This window comes from Arachis hypogaea, chromosome 14 (genome assembly GCF_003086295.3).
Source record: "Arachis hypogaea cultivar Tifrunner chromosome 14, arahy.Tifrunner.gnm2.J5K5, whole genome shotgun sequence".
NCBI lineage: Eukaryota > Viridiplantae > Streptophyta > Magnoliopsida > Fabales > Fabaceae > Arachis > Arachis hypogaea.
The window spans coordinates 48,373,520-48,386,839 of NC_092049.1; the positions used below are offsets into that span (position 1 = coordinate 48,373,520).

A 13,320-nucleotide genomic window follows, 5' to 3' on the forward strand; every position below is an offset into this window, starting at 1 on the left:
AGGTGTGAAGAAAAGAAAAATAGAGTTGAGGTAAGTGGGGATCCTGTGGGATCCACAGATCCTGAGGTGTCAAGGATTTTTTATCCCTGCACCATGTTGGCTTGTAAACGCCCCTTAGAGTGCCAATCCTGGAGTTAAACGCCAGGTTGCTGCCCATTTCTGGCGTTTAACGCCAGCTTTGTGCCGCCAGCTTTGTGCCCTTTTCTGGCGTTAAACACCAGTCTGTGCCCTTTTCTGGCGTTAAACGCCCATAATGGTGCCAGACTGGGCGTTTAATGCCCATTCTTCTGCCCTTACTAGCGTTTGAACGCCAGGAAGCTCATCCTCTAGGGTGTGCTGTTTTTAATGCGGTTTTTCATTTTGTTTTTGCTTTTTCAGTTGTTTTTGTTACTCCACATGATCATCAACCTAAAGAAAATACAAAATAACAATGGAACATAAATATATATAATTAAAGAACATTGGGTTGCCTCCCAATAAGCGCTTCTTTATTGTCTTTAGCTGGACCTTGACTGAGCTTTTATTCTAGTCTTAGTTCTGAGCATTCTTGCTCAAAGTTGCTTTCAAGATAATGTTTGATTCTCTGTCCATTAACAATGAACTTTTTGTCAGAGTCAATATCCTGAAGCTCAACATATCCATATGGTGACACACTTGTAATCACATATGGTCCACTCCACCGGGATTTCAATTTCCTAGGGAATAATCTGAGCCTAGAGTTAAACAGCAGAACCTTCTGTCCTGGTTCAAAGACTCTAGATGATAGTTTCTTGTCATGCCACCTTTTTGCTTTCTCCTTATAAATTTTTGCATTTTTAAAAGCATTGAGTCTGAATTCCTCTAGCTCATTCAGCTGGAGCAATCTTTTCTCTCCAGCTAACTTAGCATCCAGGTTTAGGAATCTGGTTGCCCAGTAGGCTTTATGTTCCAGTTCCATGGGCAGATGATAGGCCTTGCCATACACAAGCTGGTATGGAGAGGTTCCTATAGGAGTCTTGAATGCTGTTCTGTATCCTCACAGAGCATCATCCAAGAATTTTGCCCAATCCTTTCTACGGGCAATTACAGTCCGTTCCAGGATTCTTTTTAGTTCTCTATTAGAGACTTCAGCCTGCCCATTTGTCTGTGGATGATATGGAGTTGCTACTTTGTGGCTAATTCCATATAGGACCATAGCAGAGTAAAGCTGTTTATTGCAGAAATGAGTGCCCCCGTCACTGATTAGTACTCTGGGAACACCAAATCTGCTGAAGATATGTTTCTGGAGGAACTTCAGCACTATCTTAGTATCATTAGTGGGTGTGGCAATTGCTTCTACCCATTTAGATATGTAGTCTACTGCCACCAGAATCTACGTGTTTGAGTACGATGGTGGGAAAGGACCCATGAAGTTAATACCCCATACATCAGATAACTTAATCTCTAAGATCCCTTGTTGAGGCATGGCATAACCATGAGGTAAGTTACCAGCTCTCTGGCAACTGTCACAGTTACGCACAAACTCTCGGGCATCTCTATAGAGAGTAGGCCAGTAGAACCCACATTGGAGGACCTTAGTTGCTGTTCGCTCACCTCCGAAATGTCCTCCATATTGTGATCAATGGCAATGCCATAGGATCTTCTGTGCCTCTTCTCTAGGCACGCATATGCGGATCATTCCATCTGCACATCTCTTAAAGAGATATGGTTCATCCCATAAGTAGTACTTTGCATCAGAAATTAGTTTTTTCTTTTTCTGCCTGCTGTACTCCTTGGATATGAACCTCACAGCTTTATAATTTGCAATGTCTGCAAACCATGGTGCTTCCTAAATGGCGAAGAGTTGCTCATCCAGAAAGGTCTCAGATATCTCAGTAGGAGGGAGGGACGCCCCTACTGCTGGTTCTATCCGGGACAGGTGATCAGCTACCTGCTTCTCTGTCCCTTTTCTGTTTCTTATTTCTATATCAAACTCTTGTAGAAGCAACACCCATCTTATGAGCCTGGGTTTTAAATCCTACTTTGTGAGTTGATATTTAAGAGCAGCATGGTCAGTATACACAATCACTTTTGAACCTACTAAATAGGATCTAAACTTGTCAATGTCATAAACCACTGCAAGCAACTATTTTTCTGTGGTTGTGTAGTTTTTCTGTGCGTTATTTAGAACATGGCTGGCATAGTAAATGACGTGCAGAAGTTTGTTATGCCTCTGTCCTAATACTGCACCAATGACATGGTCACTGGCATCACACATTAGTTCGAATGGTAATGTCTAGTCTGGTGCAGAAATAACTGGTGCTATGACCAGCTTAGCTTTCAGAGTTTCAAACGCCTGCAAACACTCTGTGTCAAACACAAATGGTGTGTCAGTAGCTAGCAGATTGCTCAGAGGTTTTGCAATTTTTGAAAAATTCTTTATAAACCTCCTATAGAATCCTGCATGCCCCAGAAAGCTTCTGATTGCCTTAACATTATTGTTGTTGTTGATTATCCTTGAATTGGTTGACATCTTCCCTCAGATGGTGTAGGTCTCCCTTTATTTGGTGTACATCTCCTTGCAATTATTCCCAATTGAATCCCTCTGGAAATGATTGGTATTGCTGATATGGTGGTGGTTGGAGTGCTAAGAAATGTGGTTGCTCCTCTGCCTCTTCTTCTTCTTGTTGTTGTTGTACATGTGGCTCATGAACATGAGCCCTATGTTCCCTAGCCATTTGAAGTGGGTTGACAACCACCATTTTGGCTATCTTCTTGGAAGTTATGGGCTTTTCTTGCTCCACTAGCACTTCATCAATTATTCTCTCCACCCCTGCTTCATCACACAGCCTTTGGATGATGCTGGGGAATGCCAACCTTGAGCTATCTTTGGTACTTTTCAGAATTTTGTTGATGTTGTTGGCAATTAATTCCCCAACATTGACATTCTCACCTTTTATGATGCTGTATTGAGCACAGCTCTCTCTTTGGTCACCTCCGAAGTGTTGAATGTAGGGATTAGAGACCTCCTCACAAAATCTAGCCACCCTCCAGCTTGGGGCTCAAGTCTCTTCTTCTCGGTTGGTTGGGCCTCCCATCCTTGTCGTTTATCCATTGTACATTCAACACACAAATTTCATTTAGGATTTCATCAAATCATGGGTTTTGTTGCTTCATTCTCTCCTCATAGCTCCGGGTGGAGGTTGTCTGCTTCACCATCAGTGTCCTCTCTATGTTAGTGGGGCTATAATCAATGGACTTCCCCCTTACATAGCTAAGATAGCCATAGGGTTGTCCTGGCTGAGGTATGACATTAGCATAGAACTCTCTCACCAAGCTTTCCACCACCTTCCTTGGTGGGTTGCACAAAAGTACCCAGCCTCTATTGTTTATCTCCCTATTGATCTCAGGGTGCTCATTCCTCCCCAGCTGGAAACTGACCTCTGGGATAATCCCCCTCTCACTCACCCAACCATAAAACTGATTTTGGTTGAATGAGGAGAGAAACTTGTACTCATTGAAACCTGAACTTGAGGATCCAGAAGTTGGTTCCTTAGTCTTTCTTTTCTTTGATGCTGTTGAGGTTTTTGGTGGTGCCATTGGGTTGAGGGGGTGTGTTTAAAGGTTTGAAGAAGGTTGGGGATGGTTGCAAAAGAGAGCAAACAAAACAAAGTTTTGCTCCAACACCAAACTTAGAGCTTGATCGTCCCGATCAAGAAAGAGTAGGGAAGTGGTGAGAGAAGGGTAAGGGGAAAAAAAGGGATGAAAAGAAGGAAGGCGTTGTGGAGTCTTTTCGTCTGTGAGATGGGGTTTGAAGTATGGGGAGAGGTGGGAAAAAGTAGGGGGTTTTATAGGTGTGTAAAGTGGGGTTCGAATGGTGGGAAGTAGAGGAATTCAATGTTTTCCCACTTGGGGAGTGGCACCTAGTGTGGGAAGAGGCGCCAATCCTTATCCCACTTCTCTTCCTGCATGTTTTTAGTTCCAAAGTGCAAGTACAATTTGACCTCTTTGCTTTATGTGCTATCAATCATGTGGGTCCCATCCTCTCTCCTGAAAATAAAATTGAAACCTCATTAGTAATGACAAAAGAATCCTCCACATTCCTCTTTGACATGGAAGGCTGAATTTGCAACTGATGGGTGTCCCTTGGGACACCAAACATAATCCTATTGCATCATAATAAATTGGGTTTATCATTGGGTTTTTTTAATGTGTTCATAAAGGTAGAATAATTCCAATCTTTTTATATACGTTTGCTTCCATCCTCTTTTGGACACATGTAAACCACGTTCCTGCTCTCCCCAATATATTAAATGCTTTCAGATTTATTAGTATTGGGCTTTGCTAGATGGTGGTATTTCGTGTGGTGGTGGCCACACCAAACTTAATCTATGGGTTTACCTTCAGATATGATTTGTTCAAAGGTGGTGAGCCTAGATTAAGTACATTGGTGGCCACACCAAACTTAGCTTTTTAGCTAGCTCTCAGCCCAATAGCTCATCATTAGCACAGGTATTCATCAAATTCTACTTTCAGACTAACAGAAAATAGAATATAAGGATCTCCTAACTACCAAAACAGAAAACAAATTTCTTAATCCACTATCTACAATCTACTTCTAGAAGGCAAGAAAACATAATTTTCAACTGAAACTCAAACTATCTAAATTGAAAAATTTTAACTATTTCTAAGAAGGCAATAAATCAAAAGGATATAAAGTGTTGGGGTGCCTCCCAACTAGCGCTTCTTTATCGTCACTAGCTTGACGTTCTTCGTTTTGTTAGCCGAGGTTGTAGCTCACTCTCTTCTCATCCAATGAGTCTCCTAGGTAATGCTTGAGTCTATGGTCATTCACAGTAAAGGTCCTTTGTGTTTTGTCTTCCATGAGCTCTACATAGCCATAGGGGGATACATTGAGGGTGGTGAAGGGGCCTGACCATCGAGACTTAAGCTTCCTAGGGAAGAACTTGAGTCTCGAATTGTACAGCAGCACCTTTTGTCCTTCAGTGAACTCCCTCCTTGCTATCTTCTGATCATGCCACCTTTTTGTATTCTCTTTGTAGAACTTTGTACTCTCATATGCCTTATTCCTAAACTCCTCCAGCTCATTCAGCTACAAAAGCCTCCTTTCTCCAGCAGCTTGTTCATCAAAGTTCAACATTTTTAGGGCCCAAAATGCTCTATGTTCAAGCTCAACTGGTAAGTGACAAGCCATACCAAACACCAATTGGTATGGAGACACTCTAATAGGTGTTTTGAAGGCTGTCCTGTAAGCCCATAGTGCATCATCCAGCTTCTTAGACCAGTCCTTTCTTGAGCTCCCAACAGTTTTTTCAAGAATTCTTTTAAGCTCTCTGTTTGAAATCTCTGTTTGCCTGTTGGTCTGTGGGTGATATGGGGTTGCCACCTTGTGCTTGACTCCATACTTGGAAAGGAGTGCTTCAAGTTGCCTATTGCAGAAGTGTGTCCCTCCATCATTGATGAGGGCTCTAGGCATCCCAAATCTGCTGAAGATGTTCTTTCTTAAAAAGCACATTACAACTTTGTTGTCATTTGTTGGAGTGGCTATGGCTTCTACCCACTTTGATACATAATCTACAGCCACCAATATATAACTATTTGAGTATGAGGATGGAAAGGGTCCCATAAAATAATTCCACACACATCAAACAATTCTAACTCCATTATGAACCTCTGTGGCATCTCATTTCTCTTGGGTAAATTGCTAGCCCTTTGGCATTCATCACATCTTGTCACCAATTCTTTTGCATCTTTGAAGATGGTTGGCCAGTAGAATCCACATTGTAGCACCTTGGCTGCAATTCTATCCCCACTAAAATGGCCTCCATATGCAGATCCATGGCATTGCCAAAGCACTTCTTGCCCTTCCTCATGGGAAATACACATTCTCAAGATTCTATCAGCACACTTTTTGAACAAATAGGGCTCATCCCAGATATAGTGTTTAGCATCTTTGATTAGCTTCTTCTTCATATGCTTGTTGATGTTGGTTGGTAGTTCCCCAATAGCCTTGAAGTTGGCTATGTCAGCAAACCAAGGGGCCTCTTGTATCATCATCAACTGCTCATCAGGGAAGCTTTTATTCACGGTAACTTGGTGTGCCCCATCTTCTTCTTGTGGTATTCTTGAGAAGTGGTCAGCCACTTTCTTCTCTGCTTCGCTCCTATCTTTAATTTCAATGTCAAACTCTTGGAGCAGCAGAATCCATCTTATTAGTCTGGGCTTGGAATCTTGTTTGGTGAGTAAGTATTTGAGTGCTACATGATCAGTGAATACAGTTACTTTAGAACCAATAAAATATGATCTAAATTTATCAAAAGCAAAGACAATGATAAATAATTCCTTCTCTGTAGTGGTATAGTTCCTTTGATTCTCATTGAGAACCTTGCTAGCATAATAAATGACATGTACCAATTTATGCTTCCTTTGTCCTAAAACAGCACCCACGATAAAATCTGATGCATCACACATCAGCTCAAAAGGTAAATCCCAGCATGGTGGTGCTATGATAGGGGCAGAGGAGAGTTTATTTTTAAGTTCCTTAAAAGTTATCATGCATTCATTATCAAAAACAAAAGGTACATTAGAGACTAGTAGGTTGCTCAAAGGTTTGGCAACCTTAGAAAAGTCTCTAATGAATCTCCTGTAGAAGCCAGCATGTCCTAGAAAACTTCTAATTACCTTGACATTGCAAAGTGGGGGTAACTTTTTAATCACCTCCACCTTAGCCTCGTCCACCTTTATGCCCTTTTTGGAGATCTTATGACCAAGGATCACCCCCTCTGTAACCATGAAATGACATTTTTCCCAGTTCAAAACAAGGTTAGTCTCTTGGCATCTCTTTAGCACCAAGGCTAAGTGGTGTAAGCAATTAGAATATGAGTTACCAAATACAGAAAAGTCATCCATAAACACCTCAATGAATCTTTCAATCATGTCTGAAAATATGGAGAGCATGCACCTTTGGAATGTTGCAGGTGCATTGCACAATCCAAAGGGCATTTTCCTATAAGCAAAAACACCATATGGACAAGTAAATAAAGTTTTTTCTTGGTCCTTGGGATCTATAACAATTTGGTTGTAGCCCGAATATCCGTCCAAGAAGCAGTAATACTCATGTCCAGCCAATCTCTCAAGCATCTGATCCATGAAAGGTAGGGGGAAGTGATCCTTCCTAGTGGCCTCATTAAGCTTCCTATAATCAATGCACATGCGCCACACGGTCACCGTTCTTGTAGGTATCAACTCATTCTTCTCATTCGGTACAACAGTGACCCCTCCTTTCTTTGGGACTACATGCACCGGGCTTACCCAAGGGCTATCTGAGATGGGATAGATCACCCCTACTTGCCACAACTTTAATACTTCTTTTTGGACCACTTCATTCATGGTTGGGTTCAGCCTTCTTTGTTGCTGCCTTGAAGGCTTAGAACTTTCGTCAAGTAGTATCTTGTGCATACACATTGAAGGGTTGATTCCTTTTAAGTCTGCAAGTATCCAGCCTATGGCATTCTTGTGTTGTTTCAGCACTTCGATAAGTTCTTTTTCCTGCTACTAACTCAAACTTGAATTGATGTTCACTGGGTAGGTGTTGTTGTCATCTAGATATGCATATTTCAAGCTTGGTGGTAAGGTCTTCAACTCGAGTTTTGGTGCCTCTACTTCTTTACTGTCTTTGGGGTTCAACATGATTGAATTCTCCATGGTTCCTTATGTTTGTTCTCCACTTGACGCTTGCTGCTCTAACTCAATAGCTCCTTCACATTGTTCTTTTTCCAAAACTCCTTGAACGATCTGTTCCATGGTGTCTACCATCATGCATTCTCCTGTGGATTCCTTGGGGTAACTGAAGAGCGGAAGATTGATGGTTTAGAAGTTATAGTAAACTCTCGTTGCAAGTATAGTTACTAAACCAAGCAATCAACCTTTCTTACAAACATTTTGGTTGTCATAAGTAACAAACCCCTAAATAAATTGATAACTGAAGTATTTAAACCTCGGGTCGTCTTCTCAAGGAAATGCAGGGAAGTATGTTCTTATTATTGGTTATGAAAATTGTAAATTGGGGTTTTGAAGATGAGGAACAAGTAATTTAAATGGCAGGTAAAATAAATAAATAATAGTAAAATAAACTTTTGGCAAGGTATGAGAAATTGGAAGTCCTATCCTAGTTATCCTTATCAATGATGATGAAGATTCAATCTTAATTCCACTTAGTTAGCCTTTACTTAAAGCAAAGAAAGGTCAAGTGACTAATTAGTTTGATCTTCAAATCCTAGTTAATCCCTAAGGAAAGATTGGGATTATTGAAGTTCAATTCAATTAGCAAAGATAACAATTATCAATCATGTTGAGTTTGATAACTCCTGAGTTACTGATTTCTTAACCAAGACCAAAAGGGGAAAAGTAAATCTACTTGAATAAAAAAAAATGTCTTCAGATTGGAAGCAACAGTAACATAAATAAAAAAAAGCAATCATAAACTGAAATACCTCAAATAACATTAATTCAAAGAATAATCTGTAACATAGAAGAATTCAGAAATTAAATTGAGAAAATAAGTAATTAAAAAGGAATATTGAACCTGATAAAAAGAGATAATCCTGAAAGCAAAAGAAATCCTAATTCTAAATCCTAAAAGAGAGAGGAGAGAACCTCTCCCTCAAAACTTCATCTAAATCATAAATAGTGAATAATTTGAGACTCCCCTCTGAATGGATGCATTCCCCCACTTCATAACCTCTGATCTGTGCCTTCTGGACTTGGATTTGGGCCAAAAAGGGCTTCAGAAATCACTAGGAGCGTTTACTGTAATTTCTGGTGCGTGGCCTCTGTCACGCGTCCGCGTGGGTCACGCGATCGCGTCATCTGGAGTTTTCCTTATCACGCGGTCGTGTCAATCATGCGTCCGCGTCATCAGTGTTCTGCTTAAGGCGCGCGATCGCGTCAATCACGCGATCGTGTCACTGCCATTTCGCGCTGGCATGCGGCCGCGTCGTCCATGCGATCGCGTCACTGCCAGTTTCTTCAAAAACTCCGTTTTGTGCTTTCCTTCCATTTTTGTATGTTTCCTTTCCATCCTTTAAGTCATTCCTGCCTTAGAAGATCTGAAACTACTCAACACACGAATCACGGCATCGAATGGAAATAAAGGGTAATTAAAATAATTATTTTTACATACATCATATAATAAGGAAGGGAAAGTAAAACCATGCAATTTTCATGAATAAGTGAGTGAAGGATTGAATAATTCACTTAATTTGAGCACAAAATATATCATAAAATATGGGTTTATCAGTAACTCATTGTCTTGAAGACATTGAAGACCATCTTCTCTTCATGTAATCTCAAGACTAATTCCCCTTTTTGTACATCAATGATGGTAGCTAGGAAGGGCCTTCCTAGAATGATTGATGTGTTATCCTCTTCTTCCATATCCAACACAACAAAGTCAGCTGGGAAAATGAATTCTCCCACTTTCACCAGCAAGTCTTCCACTACCCCATATGGGAACTTGAAGGTTCTGTCAGCTAATTAGAGTGCCATTCTTGTTGGCCTGGCTTCCTCAATCTTCATCCCCTTCATCATGGTTAGGGACATGAGATTGATGCTAGCTCCTAAGTCACACAAGGCCTTCTCAATGTTGATATCCCCTAAGATGCAGGGGATTTGGAAACTCCCTGAGTCCTTCATTTTCTGGGGTAGCTTCCTTTGTATTATGGCGCTACACTCCTCAGTTAGTACTATGGTCTCTTTTCCCCCCAGTTTCTCTTTCTTGTCATGAGCTCCTTCAAAAATTTGGCATAGAGTGGCATTTGCTCCAGTGCCTCAGCAAATAGTATGTTGATTTGGAGTTTCTTGAAGATCTCAAAAAATCTAGAGAACTGGCCGTCCTTCCCATCTTTCCTCAGCCTTTATGGATATGGTGCCTTTGGCACATAAGGCTTCAAGATTGGCTTTGGTAGTGATGGGGTAGGAGTCTCCTCTTCTTTCTTGTTTTCAGGCTTTTCTGTAGCTCTTTTTTTTTGGTTGCTCTGACTTGGGGTTGCTTCTTTTACCACCTTTCCGCTTCTGAGTGTGATGGCTTTGCATTCCCCTCTTGTGTTAGCCATGGTATCACTGGAAAATGTATGTGTAGACATAGGAATTTGTTTGGATAGAATCCCCACTTGTGCTTCCAATTTTGAAATGGCTGCACCTTGATTTTTCGGATTTGACCTGTACTCTTCCTGGTTGGCATCTATCCTCTTGTCAGCTTGTGTTTGTCTCTCCAAAAGAGTGGAGATAGCTCCTGTCAGCTGTGATGACAGTTGTGCTATTGCATCTTTGACTCTCTCAAAGTTGCTCTTGATCTCACATGGTTGCATGGTTGAAGTTGATGTGTCTTGATGGTGGTTGTTGGGTATTTGTTGAGTGGAATGATACGATGTGCTTTGTGCATTGTGGTAGGGTCTGTTATTGTTTGATTGATGGTTGGGGTTGTGGTTATGGTATTGATTAGCTTGGTATGGCTTTGTATGATCTGGATTGTGGTTTTGTTGGTTCCCCCACCCAAAATTTGGGTGGTTCTTCCAACCTGCATTGTACGTCTTAGAGTTAGGGTCATATGGAGGTCTAGAATTGTTCACATAATTAGCTTGTTCCCATTCACCTTCGACTTCTAGTGCATCCCTTTCTTGTTGAGGGGCTTGGGCTTGGATGGCTGAGACTTGGTTACTCTCCATCTTCTTGGTCAAGGCTGCTAGTTGTGCAGTGATTAATTTGTTTTGGTCCAGCAAGGCATCCATTGAGTTGAGTTCCATCACTCCTCTCTTTTGAGTTCTTTCTGAAGTATAGAAGTACTCATTCTTGGCAACGATCTCTATGACATCTATGGCTTCTTCAATGGTATTTTCTTGTTGAGTGAGCCTCTAGAAGAATGATCTACTACTTGCTTTGACTCATATGACAGCCCTTCATAGAAGATGTTTAGTTGCACCCACTCATTGAATATATCAGGCAGGCATTTCCTTGTCAAATCCTTGAACCTCTCCCAGGCTTCATAGAGTGTTTCACCATCTTGTTGTCTGAAAGTTTTCACCTCAGCTCTTAGCCTGTTGACTCTCTGTGGAGGATAGAATCTTGCTAGGAATTTATTTACAACATCATCCCATGTGGTTAGACTCTCCTTGGGGAATGCTTCCAATCACTTTGCGGCCTTATCTCTGAGTGAGAAAGCAAACAAAAATAGCTTGTAGGTGTCAGGGTGCACACCATTGGACTTTACAGTGTCACAAATCCTCAAGAATGTACTGAGATGTTGATTTGGGTCCTCCTAGGCTCCTCCTCCATATGAACAATTATTCTGAACAAGTGTGATGAGTTAAGGTTTCAACTCAAAGTTGTTGGCATGGATTATTGGTTTGAGGATGCTGCTGCCATAGTTTCCTGGATTTGGGTTGATGTAGGAGCCTAAAACTCTCCTCTCTTGCCCAACATGATTTCCAGCATCTCTTCCAACATTGTCTTGTACTTCGTCATCGATGGTGGTCCTCAGATCTTCCTCTACTAGTTCCTCTCCAACTATGCCTTTGCCTCTTGCTTCCCTCCTTAATCTAAGGAAGGTCCTCTCAATTTCACTATCAAAAGAGGATGAAGTTTCTCCCTTTCTACCTGTCATACATTTAACAAACAGCAAGTAGAGGACAAGTGAAAGAATTACTCTAGTGAAGATTAGTGGTTAACTTGGTTGATACAATTAATTAAACAGTTAGAAGAGTGGAAATATAAACAATGAGTAGCTAAAATAATCAAAGTAAAAAAAGGAAACAGAGTGGGCAGAAAAGTAAAAAGCTAGAAGAAAATAACAAGGGAATAAAATTGCTTAATCTAGCTCCCCAATTAATTTAATCATTGTCAAATTCAAATCAATCCCCAGCAACGGCGCCATAAAACTTGATGACCAAAATTCACACCCATTTATAAAATTTGTGATTCCGTTCTTTTGGCAAGCGCACCAAAATTATCGTCAAGTAATAACCCACAGTGGAGTGGGATTGTATCCACAGAGATTGATAGATTTGAGCAACTTTAATCAATTGGTGAATTAGTCAAGCTAAGCAGAATAGATTGTAATTGCAGAATTGTAAATGTGCAGAAAGATAAATGACTCAAAAGTAAAAGAAAGCAGTAAATAGCAGAATTGAAAATGGCAACAAAAAATAAAGAGTAGAAACTTAAATGACTTAATAGTAAATGGGAATGTGGGAATTGCAGAATGTAAAGAAAGCTATAAAGAAAGTGGAAGATAAGAATAAGGGAATTCATCGAGATCAGGAGATGTTGTCTCTTTGGATTAAATCCAGCTCATATCCCATTCAATCATGCAACTCATTGACCTCTTGGCAATCATGATTGATTGAGCCCCAATCCCTTGGTGACTCAATCTCTTAGATATTGATCAATAGCCAATTCCTTGGTCTAATTGCTCAAGAAGAGAGATATGCTTGGTCCCTGATTATACCACACATCATCATCAGTCCAAGTAGAGGGAGGATTTTATGTCACCATATCCAAACACCAAAACCCAGATCCTACTCAAGTGTGAGAAGGGATTTCTAGCATGATTTAATGTTTCCTTTTCCAAGGTTCCCATGAAACCCATTTTGCATTCAACCCCTTTTCCAAGGTGATTGAACACTAGTATGAAGAACGAAATTCCTTCTAGCAAATCAAAGAGAAGATGAAGAGAAGAAGAAATTCACTATCATTAATCCATCAAGTACAACAGAGCTCCCTCTCTCAATGAGAGGGAATTTAGCTACTTGTTCATACCCTGGGTCGAGCTGTCTGACCCAGGATGTTTAGCGACAAGGCGACCGACCTCTTCATGTCCGACTATCCGACCTCTTCTCAAAGAGATCAGCCAAATTGTTAGGAAAGCCCAGTAAAGGGACCAAATAGAGGAACACGACCCATATCCAAAGGCAGTCCAAGCCTATAGAGATAAAGGCAGTTCCTTTAAAGATAAGCTGACCCCACCCAAAGATAAGATAAGATAAGATAAGATAACTAACTTATCTTACCTAAGATGGTCAGCCCACGACCATTATAAATACACTGGAGCACCCAAGTATAACTCATACTCTGATTCTACTAAAACCCTGCTTAATACCCTTGCTAACTTAAGCATCGGAGTCCCTTGTAGGTACCCCCCACCCTCCGGTGGCGAAGGATCAGCAGTGCAGCCAAGCTTAACAAGTTGGATATGATAGCTCCGGCCTCCACTCACATTCGGACCCATCATCTCCGATCAGCACAGAAGATCTCGACCGAGATCGACTTACAGTTTCAGTTAACCCT

General features: G+C 41.0%; 1 non-coding gene across 1 annotated transcript; it reads left to right on the forward strand.

Moving 5' to 3' along the window:
* Nucleotides 1-10,967: 10,967 nt before the first annotated feature.
* On the forward strand, nucleotides 10,968-11,074 carry LOC112746704 (small nucleolar RNA R71). The gene has a single exon (XR_003174573.1). It is a non-coding gene; the product is annotated as a small nucleolar RNA R71 (small nucleolar RNA).
* Nucleotides 11,075-13,320: the final 2,246 nt, after the last annotated feature.